Source organism: Coptis chinensis, chromosome 4 (assembly GCF_015680905.1).
Source record: "Coptis chinensis isolate HL-2020 chromosome 4, ASM1568090v1, whole genome shotgun sequence".
Lineage (NCBI taxonomy): Eukaryota > Viridiplantae > Streptophyta > Magnoliopsida > Ranunculales > Ranunculaceae > Coptis > Coptis chinensis.
The window spans coordinates 83,491,033-83,512,738 of NC_141459.1; the positions used below are offsets into that span (position 1 = coordinate 83,491,033).

General features: G+C 42.0%; 1 pseudogene; it reads right to left on the reverse strand.

Moving 5' to 3' along the window:
* Window positions 1-18,272: 18,272 nt before the first annotated feature.
* LOC147505190 (putative mannitol dehydrogenase pseudogene) lies at window positions 18,273-19,227 on the reverse strand (annotated as a pseudogene).
* Between the last annotated feature and the right edge of the window lie 2,479 nt (window positions 19,228-21,706).

The window sequence follows — 21,706 nt, forward strand, 5'->3', positions numbered from 1 at the left end:
TTCATCTACTTGAAGTTTCCGTTACTTCCAACCATTTTCGGAGAATCACTAATTTTCAAGCCCACGAAGCATGGAAAGCCTTCAAGAATAAGTGAAGAATATGGCTACCCAGATGGAAGCCATGATCAATAGCATCACCCAGCTCCGACAGGAGAATGCCACTCTCAAAATCCAGGTCAAGTCCCAGAACCCAAACGGAATTACCACTGAGGACGGGATCAATGAGGTCAACCAGCAGATCAATAACCTCTCCTAGTAGATTGAACAGAATAATGGGAAGAAGGACTCTACTCAGGTCGTCCATAAGATGCTAAAGACGTATCGGGCATCACCTTTCACACTCGAGATAATCAATAAAGCATCCCCCTAAGATTTCATTCAGCCTCGGTTCGCAATGTACGACGGCAGCACATGCCCTGGTCAACACGTCGCTCGTTTCATTCAGAGTCTCGCACTCTACAGTGCATAGGAGTTCGACCACTTACAGTGCCGCTTATTCCCAGCAAGCTTGAAGGATGGAGCTCTCGATTAGTTATACTCGTTAGGACCAAACTCCATCGACAGCTTCGAAAAGCTCACTGACCAGTTCGCCAGCCAGTACGTCCACAACAGACGTAAGATAGCCGACCTCAATTCACTCTTCCAATTACCTCAGAAGAGTGGTGAACCAATTCGCACCTTCCTGGGACACTTCAAGACAGAGCTACTGTACATGGAGAGCGGCCTCAAGGAGTCGTTCGCCACAGTAGCTTTCTCTAATGCGATCAAGAAAAACACTGATTTATCCAGGTCACTCATGAAAGACCACCCTGAAATACTGGCCGAGCTGTACGCACGCGTGGAGAAGTACATCAAGCTCGCCAAAGGCCTCAAAAACAAAGGCTGAAGACAACAAGCGAGGTCGCTGCGATCTCAGACAACGCCCCATCCTCCAACAAGCGACCCAGGCAATAGGGACAACAGATTAGCACCCGAAGTCAAGTCAAGAGAGAGTTTGTTGTGCTTACACGATCTCCAAGTTACATACTAGAGAAGATAAAGAACACGGCCTATTACCAACCTGAGGTAAAACGGCCAAAGGACATATCAGGGAAGTCGTACTGCGCTTTCCATAAAGCAAAGTGTCATGAGACCAGTGAATGTCGCGGGCTCAAGAACTACCTGCAAGACCTCATCGAGGCAGGGCATATCAAACACTATACTGATATACTCGATGGCGACTTGCGCCACAAACTCATGGCTCACAGAGAGCGAAGCCAAACTCCACCACGGCCAACCAACAGAGCTCACTCTCATGCTAGAGGATGTTCAAATGAGCGATCGCATCATGAGCGTCGCCAGCACTCCTCTGACAGAGACTCAAATAGAACCATCAACATGATCACCTTCCAGGACGACTCGGTCACGTCCTCCAGAGAGAAAAGGAGAAGAGTGGTGCCCTCCAGGAGGTCTACAAGTTCTCCTCATAAGTGGCTCCCATCCCACACTCAAATGGTCATAGCTCAGGAGACATCACCTTCACTGAGGCCGACCTCAACAAGGTGTGTCTCCCTCATAACGATGCCTTGGTAGTCTACGTCAAAATTAGCGACTGGACTGTCAAACGCGACCTGACCGATCCAGGTAGCTCATGCGATATCCTATTCTATCGAACTCTCAAGGAGATAAACATGCCCAAGTCAGTCATGGTTGATCCAATAGCCCCACTCTATGGCTTTAACGGATCACGCGCCGATCCGATATGGGACATCATTCTACCTGTCTCTGTGGGATCTCATGAAGACAAAGTCAGCATTAACACATGCTTCAGCTTTCTGGATGTCAACTCGTCCTACATTGCTATACCTAGGACGCCGTTGGATCCACAAAATGCAAGCAGTCCCATCAACATTTCATTAAGTGTTGCGTTTCCCCGGCCCCAGAGGTATGATGGAGCTCCGAAGCAACCAGCTTGACGCTCACAACTACAATCAGATCCACTCAGTCAGCAAGCCCGCTAGGGGCTTCACTCACAAACAAGGTAGAAATTGCTAAAACTAAGCTGGCGAAAGACTTCATCTCTGAGGTCAAGACCCTAACTACGACCCCTCAAAGCGAACTGGCAAAGGGGAACACTGGGGGCTCAGTCCAAAATGCCCCTCCAGAAGCTAAGACCCCAGAGGTTGCCCCACCCCTTCTGGTCAAGGAGACACCACCAGAGACCAAGACCATACAGGTCGCTCAGCCCGCTAAGGTGGCTACTCAGACTGAGCCGAAGGAAAAGGTCAACCTAGGAACTGAGGATGACCCCAAGTACGTTTATGTAGGAGCTAACCTTGATCCTACTCTCAAGGCACAACTTGTAAGCTTTTTATCATTGAATAAAGATGTTTTTGCTTGGTCGTATATCGATGTACCCAGAATTGATCCCAACATTGCATGCCATAAGTTAAACGTTAACCCTAATGCTAAGCCAGTTCGCCAACGACCTAGGAAACTATCTTTTAGGTTAAAAAAAGCAATAAACGAGGAGATCGACAATCTCAAAAAAGTAGGCTTCATTAGAGAAGTGGAATACCCCAAATGGATTGCTAACATAGTAGCAGTCCCAAAAAAGAATGACACAGTTCGCCTATGTGTCGACTTCACCAATGTCAACCAAGAAACCCCTAAAGATGGCTTCCCCTTACCAAGAATCGACCAACTCATGGACCAAACCGCTAGTCATGAACTCATGTCATTTATGGACGCCTACAGTGGCTACAACCAGATCCCTCTGGCAGAAGAAGACCAAGAGAAAATATCGTTCATAACAGAACAAGGCATCTACTGCTACAACATCCTCCCGTTCGGCCTAAAGAACGCTGGAGCGACCTACCAACGGTTGGTCACCGAAATGTTCCAGGACATGTTAGGGGACACCATGGAGGTCTACATAGATGACATGGTCGTAAAAAGCAAGAAATTTGGAGACCACTTAGATCATCTCGAACAAGCGTTCTCCCGACTCAAGAGAACTCAGATGAAACTCAACCAAGAGAAATGCCTATTTGGTGTATCCTTTGGGAAATTTCTAGGATACCAAGTATCTCAACGTGGGATCGAAGTGAACCCAGATCAGATTCGAGCATTCTTAGATATGTCAGACCCAAAAACAAAGCAGTAGATACATAAACTATCAGGGATGGTGGCAGCTCTAAACTGATTCATATCGAAAATGTCAGACAAATGCCGACCCTTCCTACAGATTCTCAAGAAAGGCAAACAATTCTCATGGAATCACCAATGCCACCAAGCGTTCTCTACTCTCAAGGACTATTTGACAACACCACCTGTGCTGGCAAAACCGACTGATGGCGAAATGCTGGGGCTATACTTAGTTGTGTCTGACTTCGCCATTAGTTCAGTTCTCTTCAAAGAGGATCAGAATAGAGAAACCGATCTACTTCACCAACAAAATGCTATTGCCAGCTGAGAAGAACTACTCACACATTGAAAAAGCAGTATTGGCACTACTTTATTCAGCAAGAAAGTTCATGCCCTACTTCCAAGCTCATCCAATCAAAGTACTCACTGACCTGCCACTTAAGAAGATCCTTCTCAAAGCCAACAAGACAACTCGCATGGCAGTATGGGCATAAGAACTTGGGGAACACCACATTGAGTTCACCCCAAGAACCTCCCAGAAGGGTCAGGTCATCCCCGATTTCTTAGCCGATTTCCCAATTGACGACCTTAATTAGGAACCCGAAGAGAACGCCCAAACCTCTAAACAACTAGACCCATCGGTATGGTCACTATTCCTAGATGGAGCTAGTAATCCAGGGGGAAGTGGGGTCGGAGTAGTCTTAGTGTCACCAGGAGGCTCGATGATGGAAAAGTCAGTTCGCATCGATTTTGCGACCTCCAACAATGAAGCAGAGTACGAAGCCCTCATCATAGGACTGCGCATGGTGATAGAGCTCGAAGTTCAGGAGCTCAAGGTCTTTAGCGATTCACAACTAGTTGTTCGCCAGGTCACCCATGAGTATACCACCAATGAAGGTAACCTTTCTAAGTACCTTCAAGTTGTAGATAAATTATTACCATCGTTCAAAAGAGTCACCATACAACATTTCCTACAGGAAGAGAATTGCCATGCGGACAGCTTGGCGTACTGATAAGACCCCAAAATTGTAGTTTTAACCCCTTAACAATATAGCTGTTAGACCAATTATGTGATTAATAATATAGGTTTATCACTAATTACGTCTTTTGAGTATTTCAGGCTTTGGAGTTGAATAAATGTAAATTCGTTACTAATTAGGCGCTAAAATGAGCTAAAGGGATTGCTATGAAAGTTCTATGAAGAAAGCCCAAGTTTCATGAAGAAAAAGCCTTTTAAAAGCCCAAGTCAAAGCTGTTAAGTGAAAGTCAAACCGGATTAGAAAGCTGAAGAAAAGTCAACAGAACTTCAAAAGGCCATATCTTTGGACTCAGACCTCGGATTTGGGCCCATTTTATATCAAAATGATCGGCTCAAAAAGCTCTTTCCAATGGTCTAGACCATGACTCAATCAGAGAAGTATAAGTTAGTAAAAAATCGTGCTACAGTAACACAGCCAGAATGGAAAGTCTTGGATTCAACAAATTGGGTTTTGGGCTCGATTTTTCAGCCCAAAACATGGCTCCTCAGCCCATGCACGAATTTGGGGATCTAACTCTTCTATATCAAGAGACAAAAACTTAGCTCTTAAGTTATCTAAATCAAAACCTAGTTATAGTTCATAAAATTTAGTTTTGTAAGATAGCATTAGTTTAATTCATTAAATTAGTTTATATAGATTAATCTAGTTAGTTGTCAATTTTATTAGTTGTTAGAACAAGTTTTGAATTTTAGAATAATATATTTAGTTATATTTCAATCTTTAATTTCGAATTCAATCTTGCAATCATAGATTTAGTTGTTTTAAATTGATAATTAGTATTCATAATCTTAGTTCTAAATTAGTTTAAATTTCAATTGTAATCCATGTTTGAATCTTAGACTATTGTTAATTTAGATTAAGAAAGTTTAATTAGTTATTCAATAATGACTTGTTTGTACTGTTCTTGTGTTAGAAATGATAGTCTAATAAATTCTAGCTAAACCTCCATTAGAGTGGTTTGATGAAGCTTGGATGAAGACTTGATGTGTTAGTTAGAATTATTGCATTTAAGAGTTCACTCTAGTAGGTAGTTGATTCGCCATGAGAATGGGTTGAACTTCCTCACATGCTAATTATTAGTTGGCAAAGATTGCCATGAATAATTAGGGATCACAATTAATCTTAATTGGTTATGATTGCAATAATCTACACTATCATATTAGGAATTTATTTAAGTGAAATCAAATCCTCCTAATCTCTTCTCCATATTTTATCCAAGTCATATTCAATTGCTTAGTTAAATTAGTATAAGTTAAATTTATATATTTAGTTTCATAGTATAAATTCCCTCTATAAATATTATTCTCACCATTGTTTCCTTGTGTTTGATTAATTGGATTCTATTATGTCTTGGTAGTTTAGGAGTGGAACGATTCCGTACTCTATATATTGCATGAACATACATGTAAGAGTAAAAAATAAATAATTGATACCGTAAGAATAAGGTTAGAGTAATCTAATTTAGTTTTTACGGGTTATCACGTACCTCGCAACCCAAACACCGAACTGTGACCCTAAAAAGCTACTCATCGAAGTAGTAGACCGACACATGCTTACCAAAGCTAGCATGTCCTAGAAGTTACCGACTTGTGCCCACTCTCTGAAATTCAGATGAGTCAAACATGGATGCAACCTATCATAGATTACATCCAGCTCGGCAAAACACCATCAAATCGGACAAAGGCCAGACAGGTTCAGTATCAGTCAGGTCGCTACTGCCTAGTCAATGACAAACTTTTCAGAAAATTAGCCGGAGGACCCCATCTGAGGTGCATAAGCCCAGAACAAGGTCAGACGATTTTCGCAGAAATCCACGAGGGAGAATGTGGAAACCACGCAAGAGGTCGCTCCCTGGCTCACAAAGCGATCTCACGAGGATACTTTTGGCCACGAATGCAAATTTACACCAAGAAATATGTACTCAAGTGCATTAAGTGCCAAACTTTTGGCCACAACATCATTCAGCCAGCCTGCGAACTGATCAGCATCGCCAGTCCTTGGCCATTTCACATGTGGGGCTTGGACATCATGGGTCCATTCATTCCACAAAAAAAGCACAGGGTTTCGGTTCGTCCTAGCTGCAACAGACTATTTCACCAAATGGGTGGAACGATTCCCTTGGCACATGTCAAAGAAGCTAATGTCAGAAACTTCATTTGGACCAACATCATTACCAGATTTGGCATCCCTCACACATTGGGGATGGACAATGGCTCCCAGTTCAAAGGAAAAACAGTCAAAGAATTCTTGGCAAAGTGGAAGATCATTCACGCATTCTCCACTCCCCAGTACGCTTAGAGCAATGGTCAAGCAGAAGCTAGTAACAAAGCAATTCTGGAAAACTTGAAAAAGAAGATCGAAAAGAACAAAAGCCAGTGGCCAATGCAACTAGAAAACATTATGTGGGCCCATATAATGACAACTCGTTCTAGCACAGGTGAGTCACTGTTCTCATTATGTTACGACGCTGAGGTCATCATCCCTACTGAACTAACAGTTACAACGACTAGATCTGAGATCGTCGAATCTGGTCAAAACGACTCCATTCTTGCTAGAGAGGTCGACTTACTTGAGGAGCGACATGACCTAGTAGCCATTCGAATGGCATCCTACCACCAAACTCTGAGGAAGACGTACAACAAGCGAGTTAACCCTCGCAGTTTCCAACCAGGTGATCTTGTCTTGAAAAAGACTAAGGATGATTCGAAGTTGGCACCAACATGGGAGGGCCCTTACATAGTGGAACGAGTCGTGGGCAACGAGAGCGTATTGGATCAAAACCCAAGATGGACAAGCACTTCCACGTCCTTGGAATACTTTCTTATTAAAGAAATTTTATCAATAAAAATTCCATTTCCATGATTGTTACTCTTAGCATTTATACACATAATGGTTATTTTACATCACTGCAATGCTTTCCTTCAATGTTGTCAAATCAGCACACAGATCGCTCTCTAAGAGCAAAACGCTCACTCGAACTAAAACGCTCTACAAGGCTTAAACGTTCTCCATATTAAAACACTCACTCGAGCTCAAAGCTACATAGCTCGCAGGCTACTTAGCCTTCATACTTCTCGCTAGTTGGATACCTATACTTCTAGGGTCAACTATGAGCAGAACGCTCTCCAAGGGCAAAATATTCAAACGAACTTAAACGCTTGCCGAAGCTCAAATGTTCTGAATGACAAACGCTCACTAGAGCTCAGAGCTACATAGCTCACAGGCTACTTAGCCTTAATACTTCTTGCTAGTTGGAGACCTATACTTCTAGGGTCAACTACGCGCAGAATGCTCTCCAAGGGCAAAACATTCAAACGAACTTAAACGCTCTCCGAAGCTCAAATGTTCTGAATAACTAAATGTTCACCCAAGCTCAGGGCTACATAGCTCACACAACTCTCATTACTTCTAAACCTACATTGCTAGGATTAACTTAGTGGAGAATGCTTTTTGGGAGCAACACACATACTTAAGCTACAGCGCTTAAATGAGCTCAAATGCTTCATAACATCCTATGTCTTCCTAGACTACGGGATATATATATTTCTAGGTTAAATTCCTACAAAAATATATGCAACAAGTAGTCAGACAAAAGTATGAGCATACTTCAAAGTACGCATGCATTTCATAAGTGCACATACGAACTGCTTGAACACACTCAGGAAGTCAGTTCTTTAAAACTACCGAACTGGCACTTATGCGGAAACCAATTCGTCCAGGTCTCAAAAATAAAACGATAGATAAAGCGAACTACCTAGGTTTCCCCAGGGTCTCAACTCTTAATGTATCTAGGCCACGCCCCAACCATTTCAAGAAGCGAACTGCCCAGGCAAGCCCAGGAAACCAGCTCTATTGTTTTACATCCACTGAAAGTTCTGGAATTAGAGAAATGTCAAAACAAACCTCGTCAAAGAAGAAGAACGGCAGAAGCAAGGATCACGCATAAGGAATAACATGTTTATCTTCAACAGGCACGGGAGTTCGATCAGCAGGAGCAGTATTGGTAGATGGAGCGTTACTAGCATCTCCAGGTACATCAAGCACTCTTGCACCTAGAGCCCCACATTCACGCTCTCCTTTCAGTTGAAAGTACGTCTCCTCTAGTAACGAGTAATCGTCGCACACTCGGACGTATGCCTACTGAACATGTCGCGCAACCGACTTGTAATTCTTGGCATACTCAGTTACGGTGCCCAGCCTTTCTTGCAAATCAAGCATTGAACTGACCATCCGCGACCTTTCAGACACAGCATTCTGGTGACGTTTTCTCAAATCCTCCAGTTCCTTCCTCTCCGCCTCTCGAGCGAGCTGCAAGCTCAACATGTCCTTCTTTATCTTTTCCACATCAGTTTCCACAGTTTCCATAACTCGAGCTGCATGCTTCAACTTATGATACCCAGTAAGAAACTACACTGGAAACAGCAATGTTACTCTCACCAATTAAAAAAAAAGAAAAAAGACCAGAAGCTTACCAAACAACAAGCCATATCCATGGTCTCCATAGTCTTATCCAACTCTTGATCTTCCAGCATCTCTTTGTCACCCTCCAAAACAATACCTTCCAGAAGACAGTTAGCTATGAGTGGCGACCCGAGGCTGCAGTCAGATCTTTTTACTACTCGCCTCTTCCCCATCTTTCCAGCGTAGATGAACTGTCTTCCTAGGTCACCCTCCTGCCCAAGGCATCAGCCCCAGAACTCTCCCCAGCAACATCTTTTCCCTTACCTTCCACAGAACGATCACGAGCGTCCACGCAGACCCCACTCCTAGAACTCAGGGTCCTGAACACCACACCTCCAGTTCGCTTGCACAAATCAGAAGCAAAACGACCCACACTTTTAGATTGCTTCGAGAACCTCGTGTCAGAAGCGACCGCTTTCCGTTTCCCCAGGTTGCGTGAACGGCGTGGCAAAAATTTGATCTCCTCCAAGACGAGCGGAGAGGTCTCCCCACCCCTCCCAAAGATTCAAAATCATCATTATCTACCTTAGACATTCTACAAACACAACTTTCAGCAAAGGAGCCACACAAAGCTTACATATCACAAAACAAGAGAAAGGAAAAGACATCGGAAACTAACTTGATGCACCCTTGGACTTTGGCAAAAAAAAACTTGGACGAGAACTTTGACAAGAGCTTTGGCAAATAGTTTGGAAAAGTGAGGAACTAGTAACCCTAACCTCTCACAAAACCCCTTTAGGGTAAAACCGTTTCACTTCCCAAAACATACCATAAATACATCGAAACTCTAACCGACGTGCGGAAAGAACTGCCATTTTTTGAAAGTTCCAAAAAAAAAAAAAAAAACAGCGAGGTTACCTTTCTTGGCTCCCAAACGGTTCACATCCTCACACGTGCTAAGGTCCTCTCTAACTAGAACGCTCTAATATGGAGAACGCTCTCTACGACTAGGACGCGCACTCGAGCCCACAGGCTACATAGCCTTACCATTTATTACTAGTCGAAGCTTACAGTACTAGACACGACTCAATGAAGAACGCTCTCTACGAGTAGGACGCTCACTCGAGCCCTCAGGCTACATAGCCTCAACACTTTTTGCCAGTTGGAACATACAACGTTATATAAGTGCGACAACATCAGATAAATGACATTCAAGACATCAAGAAAAGAAGCTGAAAAGTAAACATGCATTTCATAATGTAAAGAGCGAACTACCTGAACAAACTTAGGGAACCAGTTCTCTATAGCTACCGAACTGCCACTCAGGTGGAAGCCAGTTCATTTCAAAATAAAGCAATAATAAAGGCAAACTGCCCAGGCAAGCCTAGGTTATCAGCTCTTAATGTATCAAGTCATAGGAAATAAATAAAGGCGAACTGCCCAGGCAAGCCCAGGAAACCAGCTCTATTGTATCAGAACAACCAATCACAAATAAGACAAGTAAAACAAAGAAACATTCTCTCACAGCTAACAAGAGTTGGCAAGATCTCAGTGGCTAAGGGCTCCAACGCGTCCTCCAAAGCAGCACTATCTAGGATGAGATCAGAGGCAACCTCATTCACAGGAACAAGACCTTCACATACAGGAAGAACGATACTAGCATCTCTAGTTGCGTCTAACTCTATTGCACCTCGAGCCCCACGTTTTGGTTCTGCCTATAAAGCAAGGTATTTATGCTCCAGATCGTTATAGTCCTTGGCCAGCTCGTTCGTCTCTCCGAATAGAGTCTCATAGGCATCCTTTGCTGCCCTGGTCGCAGCTATTGCCTTCTCCACGTACCCAGTCATACTGTGCCACCTCGTTAGTCGCTTATTCCAGTGCCGTAGCCATGACCATTTTCTCCAGACCGACTTGATCATGCTACTTCTTCAGTTCGTCATAACTGGTTTGTAGAGAGATTTGAACAGAACGCATGTTCTTTAGTTCTTCCTTCATCTTCTCTCGCTCACCTTTTTCAGCATCAGCGATCACAACCAACTCTTTCAATTTTTGATAATCGGACAGTACCTACGACACAGCAGTACGACCACAGATCAACAAATCATCCTACTCACAAATAGCAAAAGTTCAATTCATACAAGTACGTACCAAGCAATATGCAAGATCCATGGCCCTCACAGTTGCAGAAAGGTCGCCCATAGCATCCAAGTTCCGCCGATCTCCATCAAGAACAATGTTATCCAACAAGCAATTCGCAATTGGAGCTGACTAGAAACTACAGTCCGACCTCATAACGTACTGGGCCTCTCCAGTATCAGGGTTAACATAGGTGACACCCATCTCCAGAGCCTTCCCCTTACCAGGTTCACCCTTGGCACTACCCTTGCCAAAAGAGTTCTCTCTTCTAGCAAGAGGAATAACAGCCACAATAGCAGTACTTTTCTCTTTTTCAAGAGGGTTCAGGTCATCATCTCCCAGATCGACCCTCTGGAACGACCTCACTCGAGAGCTCGAACCACCCCCAAAACGAACAACTTTCTTTCCTACAGAACGGTGACCAGACTCCACCCCCATTATGGTCTCCAACCGAGCTACCTTAGCCATCCTATCTTCATCAACAATAGCTTTTCTTTTCAATAAACTTCTAGGTTCACGAGCTACAACTCTCAGTTCATCCACATCCACATCCACCAGAGTAGGCGCTCGCTTCCTACTATGGTCGCGAGGAGTAGGATCAGAACCAGAGTGGTGACCCTTCCCACCACTAAGCCTGGGCATCCCACCATCACCCCCAGAAGGCCCAGCACCTCCCACCGGCCTCAGTGGCCCACTCTGGCTCTTATTCCATTGCTCCCTGGTCAGAACGCCACTATCTTCTCGATTCATGGCGAACTCGGTAGAAGACTCACTCTCGACTTGACCACATGCCCTTTTCTTTTGACTCCTCCGCTTGAGCCTTATCCCACGACCTCCCCTTTCTACAAAGAAAGTAGCTACCTCGGGAAGTTGCTCTTGCTTCTTGGCTCGACTAAGCTTAGCGAACCTCTCAATCACGCCACGTTCAGTACGACTAGCAACATCAACCTCTGCAAAACAACCAGTTCCAAAGTCAATTCAAAACAAGCAAGTACTACTTAGTATACAACAAAAAACACAAAAACATACCATAAAAATTGCAAACCCACTAGCACAGTAATTTCCAATTAATAACAATGACCTTCTCTCTCAAGGCTCGTTGCTCACACCGTCCAGAACGCTCGACTTCCCCGTCAGCGTCTGCAAACTAAAATTATGAGCACGAGATCGCTTCGTAGCGAAGTGCTCAATAATATCAGCGACCTCAACACGATACCCCAACCTCTCATTCAACAGATCGAATACCCTCAACAAACGCCAAGTGTTGCCTACGAACTGGCAAGGCGCCTTCTTACAAAAGTTCAAAAAATTACAAATAAGTGGCGAGAACGGTATCCTCATACCAGCTCGCAATTGCCCCTCACAGACTACAACCCCATATCCCCATGGGATGTACTCGTTACTTAAAGCGTTAACATCATCTTCTACTTCATGTATCTCCAGGTCGCTAACATCTATACCACAAGCGTCCCTCAATTCACCAAAACTTTCCAAAGCACGCTTATCTACATGTCTAGGGGGCAACCCACTAGAAGAGGAACCTTCACAACGCCCAGAGCTACTCGCCACCGCGACCACAGACTCAGAATCAACCCCTTCCACTTCCTCATTCAATGAAACTTTTCGAATCTCATCAGATCGAGTATCATCGAGTCAGACATACTTCCTCTCCCCTCGCAAGTTAACACCAACAAATGATAACCACCAACGACCTCACAAACCAACAGAAAAAATAGCAAATCAAACAAGACCACAAAGCAAAAATGGCAGAGAAGAGGAACTAACCTTACGCTCTCGTTTTTCAGAGGGATGTAAAATGACGAACCATTTAGTTCTCCAGGCGTATTAGGCAAGCCACCAGTTTGTTTCCGGAAAGAAATGTAATCATTTCAGTTAACCCTAACGTGCCATGTCCCCCCACAAAATGAGGTAGTTCAGTTGCAACATTTCAAATCAGCCGTACCACATGCCCACCATGTGCCACTTAAAACTCACGTGGTCGCTTTTCACTATGTAAACAACCTGGTGAGATAGGTCGATTATTATTTTTACGCAAATGGATTCGCATCCTTAGATATGTTCAACACGCGCTATCGACCTCTCTCAGCAGATCGCTACTCCGCAAAGACCGACCTACTGAGATGGGGCTGTGTGAGGGAGTAATATTCACATCCAATGAATATCACACACGTGTCCAGCATGTACAGAAATACCAACCAACATAGTATTCTCGTCCTCAGAGCTCACTTCATAGCGACTCCACTCAGGCAAGCAACTTATGCAACTCACACCCAGAGCGGTATCACCATCAACCGATCTCACGTACTCAACCTGTGAGCTCACTTCAAGTGGCTCAAGTCAAGTAGACAATCTCACCTTGAAGCGACCTCCATAGCGCTCGCTCCTCTCACTCCACAACGGCTGGTAATGTATGTCTTTATTACAACCATCAAGACCGAAGCTTCAGGCCTGCAACTCATTGATTCTTCATAACTCGCCATCATGACTCATAAGTGACCTAAAGACCTGGATCTGACCTGAAGCAAGAAAGCACGAGGCGCGGGCACCTTGCCTTTATAAAGAGGATGAGGAACTACGTCTGACTTGATTCAAGTTCCCTACCCAGAGAGAGAACTTGATACGTTGGTAGTTCGTCCATACGAACTTAGTCAAACCCAGTTAATCACCCCATTTCCCCCAAATCACCACTTTTGTGTGAGGGAGTAATATTCACATCCAATGAATATCACACACATGTCCAACATGTACAGAAATAGCAACCAACCTAGTATCTTCGTCCTCAGAGCTTGCTTCATAACGACTCCACTTAGGCAAGAAACTTATGTAACTCACACCCAGAGCGGTGTCACCATCAACCGATCTCATGTACTCGACCTGTGAGCTCGCTTCAAGTGGCTCAAGTCAAGTAGACGATCTCACCCCGAAGCGACCTCCATAGTGCTTGCTCCACTCGTTCCACATCGGCTGGTAACATATGTCTTTATTACAACCATCAAGACCAAAGCTCCAGGCCTGCAACTCATTGATTCTTCATAACTCGCCATCATGACTCATAAGTGACCTGAAGACCTGGATCTGACTTGAAGCAAGAAAGCCCGAGGCGCGGGCCCTTTACCTATATAAAGAGGATGAGGAACTAAGTCTGACCTGATTCAAGTTCCCCCCCCCCAGAGAGAGAACTTGATACGTAAGCAGTTCGTCCATACGAACTCGGTCAAACCCAGTTAATCACCCCATTTCCCCCAAATCACCACTTTAGTAAGGTTTTAAGAAATGGTTCTTCAACAGGATTGAAGAAGCCTGACACTCTTGTTCTTCTTGTTGTATTTAATGCAACGACCTACAGGACTATGCCGAACTTAGTAGTAGAGGGCTGCTTTTGCTGCATAATGATGTTTGTAACAATTTATTTTGTTCTTAATGTTTAAAGCTTACGTATGACAGTTATTAGTGGAAAGAACTATGTGACTCTGCCACACACTGAAAACAACCAATCCAATTCTTCCAATGGAGTTTGTGACTTTGTTCTTGCGTTCTTTGCATACTTTCTAACACTACACTTTCCTAAAACTTAACACGACGACATAAAACAGTATATGGCTTTTCCTATTCTACTACTTCTCATTCAATTATGCGTTGCATTCCATTATTCCATTTCCCCCTAAATAACTCCATGAGAAAACAAATAATATACCTATAAAAGCAAACTGCTGTGAAAACGAACGCAATATTATTGATCACATATCCCGACAATCCCAAAATAGCTCTATACCTAATAATTAGAACCAATATAGTAAAAACTAAAACACCCAACCTTAAAAATATCAAATAGCTCTTCACAAATATACACTATCTTAACATTTCAAAACTTATATAATTATCTCACCAGTATTCGAGAACACGTAAAGACATGTGGGCAAAAGAGGCAGGAAAACATAAGTCTGTTTATATTCATACCCATATTTCTAACATACATGCTGATGCTATACAGGAATGAAACCTAGTGTACACAAAAAAGCATAAACACATATTCTAGATGTTAGTGCATGGTAAGTGTACCAAAGATTCTTATATTAATACATGTAAGGGTATGCCTAACCCTAGCTCAAAATTCAAAGAATTAAAATATTCAAGATTTTAGGATTTTATCATATGGAACTCCTTAAAGGTTCTCTCCAAACATGGGATGGGATACCTATAGTTATATACTCAACTCAAACTCCCAAGTCCCAAGTGACCATTGCTCATTTAGGGTGATCGATTAATATTGGGGTGGGTGAACAATGGCTAAAAGATTGTATAAAAGGGACATATTTGAAAGCAAAATTGACGGACCTATCATATCATGATAAAATTCAAAGAAAGGAATTGCTTACTTGATTGAACAATGCCTAGAACGGCCTTGGTGCCTTCTTCTTCGTTGTGATTGGGGGTTTCCTTTTTCTGTGGAAGAAGAGGAAAATTTGTGTTCAATTGAATATATTTCAAAACCCCAAAAAATAAAAAAACATGTATTTAAAAATAAATTACTAAAAAAACATACGAATCAATGAACTGCAAATTGTGAAAATAAATTTCGTTGATGAAATTGCTTCCTTCTTCGTAAGTGGGAGAGCACTTCAATTTTTTGAGATTTAGAACTCCTGGGGTTTTGGGTGTTTTAATAAAAAAAAAATAGCTCGATTAATTAAAAGAGTATCAATTTATACAATTAAGAAAAACATTATCAAATCATGAGATAGGTATCTAAAATTTTAAGTTTACTGGAGAAATTTATTCAATGCATTCAACAAATAGAAAGAGAAAGAATAGTAACCTGAACAAATCCATGTTGACACTATCATATTCCATGTAGGCTGTTGATGCCTTGACGGTAACCTGTCGGAAATGATTGGCTTGGACACCCGATCTCAATGCTACCTATCAGTCCATCATGTAGACTTAGGCATTGGACATTCTAACACCTTGCTATTGGGCATTGCCAAGCATTCAACTGAATTCATACACTAAAGGAGGAACCCAACATATTAATTTGATTCACTTATGGATAAAAACCCATGTCACTTGATTACATCAATTTGACACTAACATAAATATTCTAGCACTTCAATTACTAAGTAGATGCTTCAAAATGAAAGTTAGTAGCTAGAAGTTCACTAACAATATACCTTTAATGAGTGAAGAAGCAAAAATGTGATGGTGCACAACTGCACATGGAGGTGGTGTAGAATTTTCATTTTCAAACGTGGTGTGAGCTTGTGACTCGAGTAGATGATGTTATAAGATCTTGTTCAATTTATTTGATTCCCTTATTTATATCTATTCCCTTATGTTATTTAACTCCTCAAAAGCCCGCATTATACACTACCCAGCAAAGTACCCCATCTCAGCACAAAGCTCCTGACCATAGTATCCCTCCACTCCTCCGATATCAGAATGATGATCTCCACAATATCACTTGGACAATCTTATTTCAAATCTTGATGCGGGAAGCATTCATATCAAGATTTCAACTCCAACGTGTCACTCTTGCAATCTTATATAAGACCTCTATGTTTACAGGTAAAACAAGTTTATAGACATGAACTTAACAATGAACTGCTGCAAATCCAGTGTGATTTCTAAAATGAGAGCACCGTGTTAAAGATATGCTCACTCACGATCAGAATGCTTGATTTTCTTCTGGTTGGTCACCCTTCATCAAATTTTCTGACGTTTAAGGAGTCAAGTAGATGTAGTTGATAGAGCAGAAGCATCTACTTAGGCTTGCTTTAAAAAAATTGCAACTTGGGGAAAAACTAAGCTCATCAAATATCATTTATCGTCATCACCAGATTCTACACAACGGCTTTGTTCCCAACTCTTTCCGTGGCTTAGCTGAGAGTCCTTTCGCTAACATTTCTTCATTGTATTTCCTTACCATATCAACCATATTCTTCTAAATCAGTGCATCAATAACGACATTATAAGCAGAAGCATCTGGACTGCACTTGTGTTCTTCCATTTTCTTCCCAACTATAAACACTAGACGAAGAAACCCCCATCTTGTAAGGAGAGGGGTGGTATTGTATCATCGGGGTGGAGTTTGGGATTTGAACTTTGAAGATTGAGTCATCGCTGCGTTCTTCTTTGTGAGAGAGAAAGAAGAATTCAAGCTAAGATTAAAATGACTTAAAAGATCGAAGAATATAAATAACTAAAAAAATGACTTAAAAGATTATTCAGGGAAAGGTCTAGGTCAACATTGCTTAATGAGGTTAATCATGCAAGCCAATCAACTGCAAAATTATGCTCGCATCTTGTCCAAAAGTGTAATCTTGTACAAACGGTAGTCTTGTACAAAAGTGTTTGAGATGTCGAACGCATAAATGTGTCACAGACAAATTCTAATTATGTATACTGAGAAACTTATATTAATGCATGTAATTGAATAAACTGTAAGACAAACTTATGGACACAATTGAGAGCTATCAAACCTGGAAAGAAATAAGACTGTTCAAAGTCCTCCTTACTGCTTTCCATGACTTGGGCATAATAACTACATAAGACCTATCTCTACCCAGCCCAAACACTATCTTGGGCTTCAACATTTGATGTGGGTGACCGGAAAAAAGATGCCACAATTCCAAGAAGTTCAGAACTATACCATGCTAACGTAATCAACACATTCTTGACCGACTCAAAGTCTTCATTAGTTGGTGAACCACTTGTTTGCTTCTTCCCAGTATATTGGATTGTTTACAATTTGAGGTGAGGTGATCGGAAAGTAACAACATGGTGTGCTGAGAAATGGTACGTGAGAAGTATTAACAAAAGCTTCTGCACATGGATGATGCATCTATACTACTAAATAATTAGGTTCTACACTTGCAAAAGAATTGAAAGGCAACAATATTTGCATACCAAGACGTCAAAGCCAACTTTGCACACAACTGAAGGATATAATCCAAAATCAAGTTTGCATACTAATGTTTCCCAGACATGCATTATATTATCTGCATGTAATGTATGGGAATGAGATCATCATGATCAATTGTATTAGAGTATCACTCGTGATGCACTAACACCATTTATCTTGTCCAACTGTGTAGTCGTATAAAAAATTGTAGGTATGTTGTTATTCTCTTGGAGTGATACATTATTCAGACTACATAGTAATTAAGTGTCATATAGTTTATCACTAAAGTTATAGCCGATAGGTAAGAAGCAAAATAGTGATTCTGTCTAAAGAAGTCTAGGTAGGTAAATCTCCCATCTTTTGTGTTTGAGGCAACGTTGTATTATGGTGCATTGGTTTTATTCTTTTGATATATGGATCCTAGCTATTCGGAGAATAGTGAATGTGGTATATATATATGCAAAATAACCATTCAAGATTTCTTCACAGAAGAACAATTGGAGAGTCTAATAATTAAGAGACAACGCAATTCAGCTATTCCGAGTCATAATATGAAGTTTGAAAAGAAGCATCTTAAGGTTTTCCAAACATAAATAAATCAGCGTAGTTGGAACAGTTCTTACCTTATGTCAAGTAGTATTAAAGTAGCTATCCATTTTTCTAAGAAGATTTGAGTGTGTTCGCCACATCAATGACAAATTGGTATCTAACATCGCCTTTGGGAAGTCGTTCCATAGCAGTGTTCACATGGTCTATTGGAATGACCTCTATATCTGTTGTTATATTGTGCTTTGCAGCAAAATTTATCATCTCTTGTCTCTTTAATCCCACCAATGCCACTTCCAGCTATAAGCCTCCACCCTACAAAATAACAAACAGTATCATATAACTTGATTAATCATCTAATTTTTAATTTGTTCCTTGAGCTCAAATAGTGTCCATAACAATTTGGCTAACACATTTAGCTTGCACTTACCCATAAGTAATGGGAAAACTGGTAGCTCCAAAGGTTTTTTAGGAGCCCCAACCATAACCAACTTCCCATCTATGATACCATCCAAGATACCCATGGCAACCTAATAATATACCAACAATATCGATCATCAGAGCATTATATGTAAGATCAGCAATATAATGAAGTAATGAACAACAAAAATAATTAATTTATCATTTTTAATGACAGGGCAAATTAGGTCTCTTGTTGGTAGTTTTCAGCCTGTGGCAGTGAGATCAACTAAGACTTTTAATTTTGGTAGCCATTTTTTTGGTGCACCCCTCTAGTTAGAACTTAGAATCATAAGTATTTGTTTACCTGCAACTGACCAAAAAGTCATCATCACCAAGATGTTCAATTGCTTCTTGTTTCTTGCTAAGTGAAGTGTTGATCACTGTAACCTTCAGTCCAAAAGCCTTGGCAAATTTAACGACAACATGACCCAACCCACCAAGCCCCACCACACCCAAATGCATGCCAGGCTTGTTGAGTCCAAAGTACTTCATTGGACTATAAACAGTATTCCCAGCACACAACAACAATGGAGCTGCTCCATCCAAGGGAATGTTGTTTGGAAAGTTAATCACAAAGTGTTCATTAACTACTACCATATCGGATCACACATGCAAATCAATTCAATGATAGGAATTACGTGAATGTAGATAATTGAAATGGAAATACCAATCTTTACCAACGAAAATTTCAGGTCAAGAAAAATAGATATGAAACAACAATGTTTACTTATGGCAATAGGGAGTTCACCCTGAAGTCTTGATTTAAAATGTACATATATGGTACATCAAATAGTGTGTTGCGTGCGAACATCGTTTCAAAGCTTCCAATGGCTTCTAGCTGGTCGGATGCACTCACAATTTAGGAAGTTATGAGCCATAGATTCAAACTCTAACAAATTAAATAAAAAGGGCAATGATGGTCACTTGAGAAATACCTTAAAAAAGAATATGATCCTCCATAGGCAGATATCTGGCAAACAAAGGTCTGGATCAATGGTTTGATATCCCCTTATCAGGGTGATTCCCAGGGTAGTAGGCAGCAATCTCCTTCCCACAAGAACCTTCAACTTAAAAGAAGAGTTACACATTCAAAGGAGATATGACGTAAATTACAGCCTTTATATCGATTCAGGTGCCCAAAAAGAAGAAATACACTTGCTATGATGATAATAACAATGATTATTAAAATTTAAAAGGAAGTGCTGATGGATATACGGCTATGGGAAAAGACGTTATACGTGCAAAAAATTGTGCTCACAAATGTTGCTTATATGGAAAGGTACGGATGCATATGTGCCAGTATTTTTAGGCACATAACAACTTAACATTTGGACGTATTAATCAGCATTGTTAACCTTTTACTATGTGTTAATTCTGCCATGATGCATTTTCAATAACAAACTGCCTTTCTCTCACGTAGTCACATTCTAATGAAACTTGTAAGTTGTAACTGTTATACCCCAATCATTGTTACACTCACTCTTTCTCCTTCTCTAAGTCTAGTTCCCTTGGAATAATGAAAAAGCCCCCCTTTTCTCTCTCCTCCTCTTTCTCTTTATACTAACATCATGTTCCATCCTGACCATTCATCTGTCTTTCCATCTTGCGGCCTCCCCTTCTCTACGTGTAGGGTTTCCGTACCGCAACTTGGAGTCCACGTTCTGATCCTGTGCGCCACACATCTGTATTGTATGTTGCCACGGATTCATCCTACCGCTGATTTTCTATATCCTAGATCATACCACTACAGATGCCCCCTCTCGATTCCGCGATTCTCAAGCGATCGGGGGGTCGAGAGTCCCGTCCTTCACTCTCCCCGATGGTCGCAGTCTACCCCTTCCTCTGTACCATGTGGCAACGCGTGTTCAACATGCATAAGAGGTCAGTGTCCCTTCGATTTCTGTGCATCCACGTGTCGCTTTTCGGCTGGCTCCTTTTGGTGTCCCCTCGATTTCTACACTATCAGATTACGGTTTTACCCCTCCCATTATAAAATCCCGCTCAATCTTCCTCCTCCCTCATTCAGACTCTCACTCTTCCCCTCACGTTTCTTTTTTTGCTCTACTCTTCCCCTTGCCCTTGTTTATCCGGTTGGTGGTTATTGCTCCCTGTGCTCTTTTCACCGCTAGCGCTCCAGCACTGGACTGATTCTTTACATCTTCAAGTTGGTCTTCTTTTCCCGCTTTCTCTTTCTTGTATAGTTTTCTTTTGTTAAACTGTCTCTACTTCTCTTTCCCATTTTCAAACTGTTCATCTTCTTTTTCGGCCACCCTCTCTGATGTTGGGCTCCGAATCCGGCGACTTTTCCTCATCTCCTTCTAACACAGTGGCCTCACCCCCTCCTCTTGAACCCTCCGAGGCCCCCTCCACCTCAGGGCAACACTTTGCTCTTCCTCCACCGCCGCCTCGTAGTCGTAGACCTAATTTAGAGGCAGTCAAGGCCGCTTACGGTATTCCCACTAAGGTCCTTTTGGAACACGTGCCTGGCCACACCTACTTTCCTCACCTAGTCCCCTTCAAACCGGGGTGTATGGTGGCCACGGTCGGGCAGATCGTCACTGGGCTCTGCTTCCCCTTAACTCTCCTGGACATCGAGGTATGCAACCACTTCAATATCCCCCTTGCCAAGGCATTGGTAATTTATGGCGAGTCATGTACACCGCGAACCATTACAATAAATCCGGTGTACCCAAAATAACATGCCGCTATATGGTTGCTCACTACTACATAAAAAATAGCACCAAAGATGTCAGTGTAGGTTACCATTCTTTCTGTGTCCATCCTAGGAAACAATCGTTTGTCCTTCGTGTCACCACTTCGGACAAGGCGTGGCATCACTATCCGCTATATGTATCAGGAAACTTTATGTCTGCGGATCTCCCCTCTGATTTGACTCTTAATCATCTTGCCTTTTTGCCCAGTGGTGAGTCCCCCTCGCATCTTTCCCTTTGTATGCGCAGTTCGCTATATGAAACCTAATGTTGTGATTTCCCTGTGTAGGTTGGAGACCAGATTCGAAGTCGCGCATCTACGCCGACGTGACTTCTACCATCTTCCAGAAGCTCCGCGACCTAGG